Source organism: Vulpes vulpes, chromosome 12 (assembly GCF_048418805.1).
Source record: "Vulpes vulpes isolate BD-2025 chromosome 12, VulVul3, whole genome shotgun sequence".
Taxonomy (NCBI): Eukaryota; Metazoa; Chordata; class Mammalia; order Carnivora; family Canidae; genus Vulpes; species Vulpes vulpes.
Window position 1 is genome coordinate 84,738,622 of NC_132791.1, and position 2,246 is coordinate 84,740,867.

Genomic DNA, 2,246 nt, shown 5'->3' on the forward strand with positions numbered 1-2,246 from the left:
CATGGAAATTAAATGGAGGCTTCCCTTTTTCAAGACACATACACCTGTCAGGAAGATAATGTAATATTCTGATTTTGTAAAAGCAAAAACAAAAAACATGCCACCAGCAAGAAAATAGATAATATTCATGCTGTGAATACACTTGCTAGGGTCATGCAGTGCACACCCTGCAAACCAGTGAGCTTGCTTCCAGGGAACAGGATGGGGTGCCCGATGTGGGGCAGAGTATGCCGTTTTTCTTCTACTCTTTGAGTGTTCTTTTTTAAGATTATTTATTTACTTATTCATGAGAGACAGAGAGGCAGAGACACAGGTAGAGGAAGAAGCAGGCTTCTCACGGGGACCCCAATGCGGGACTTGATCCAAGGACCCCAGGATCATGACCTGAGCCAAAGGTAGACACTCAACCACTGAGCCACCCAGGTGCCCCTACTATTATTTGAGTTTTTAAAGAAACTATTACTTTGGTGGCAAGGAAGTAAGGAAAGATGAAAAAGGAAATAAAAAATAAAGTGGGGGGGGGTTGCTGATTTCATGGCTGAATAGAGAGGGTTCAAATAATGTCACCAGGATCTGGCTTCTGTGCCAGCAATGCAAACTCTGCTGTTAGGATAAAAAAATGGCTTTAACCTTCACATTCCATATTCCTGGTCTTGAGCAGGTGCACACTTTGAAAAGTTGTGTGCATATCAGTTAAGGGACAGAGAATCAGTGAAAGAAGATAACAATAGAGGAAAAGAACTTTTACAGAATCAATTAATAGTAGAAGGTTAAAAAATTGTTTAAAATATAGCAGGAAAATCAAGGAAAACAGAGATGGAGAAAAGAGCACAGAATGATAGAGGACTTTGCTGACTTTGAGAGAACAGTACCTTGGAACAGGGGAAGCCACATCAGTCTATTGCAGTGGTTTACAAAATCTGGTTCCTGGACCAGAAATAGCATCTCCTGGGAATGTGCTAAAAATGCAAATTCTTGGGTCTCACATTAGACCTTCTGAATCAGAGACTCTGGACCTGAGGGTCTGCCAATCTGTATTTTAAGAAGACTTCCAATTGATTCTGAAGCACGCTAAAGTTTGTTGGCAGTGTACAACCGTTAGGGGATCGATACTGGAAAAGACTACTCCCTTTCCCCATACAGAACATGCCTTTGGAAAACTCAGTAAAATCTGCAGTAGCTGGCAGCATAGAGTTATGTACATAAAGCGTCAAGGGGGCCATTTTAATTCCTCTTCTGTAGTTGTTAGGAAATGTTTTGGATTTCACATCCAGACTAGAAAATTTTACTTTAAACACATTTGAGACTTTTAGTTGACATGAATAACAAGATTGCAGAAAGGTGACTTTATCTTTATCTGATTCTTACTCTGGCCTCCAAGGTTTGGGTCGGTGTGGCAAGAACACTTGACATGAGATCTATTCTTTAAACAAATTTTTAAGTATACAATATTAACTGTAGATGCTATGTTGTACAGCAGATCTCTAAAGCTATACATCTTGCATAACAAACTTTATATCCATTAGCTTTTGGGTTTTATTACCAGGGATCCTTTTCCCCTTTGAGCAACAGCATCCTGCCCCATCCCCATTCTTTCTATTCTCAGGGGAATGGGACTGTCAACTACCATTCTACCAACCTGCCCTCTCCTCCTCACAGTTGGGCGAATTGGGTTTTTGTCTCAGTAGAGCTTGAATCTTGAATGGTGACTGCAGGTGGTTGGATACCTATCAGTCTAAACAGACCGTCTGTGAGCTTCTGTTACTGGATCCTCGGATTGTCCCTGGTTCTTGATCACTTTAGAGTCGTGTTCACCTTTCCCTTTTATTCTGTGAGTCACCCATTATTCTTGTAATATTCCCCACCCCCTTGTTAGCCAGTGTCAGATTCTTTGGATTACAATCCCAAAATAATAACCATTACAGAATAATATTCACAAAACTCAGTACCAGTTGAGCCACACATAAAATAGACTCATTTTTCATTATTCAGCATCTCACTGGAGAACTATGCCTCCTCCCATTCTTAATCTGTGGTTCTGATGAGAACTGTCTGTGGCCCTCTGGCCTTGCCAATAAGCACATGAGAGTATCCACTAGCCACAGGTTCAGGGATAGAGTCATCTCTGGGATTTTGCCATCTGAAAGGAGGTACCCATCGTTCACTAGACTGCCAGCCACATGCAAGGATAGTATGATCCTATAGCTGCTGATGGCCATTTTTGATGCCACATGAATGATTTTGCC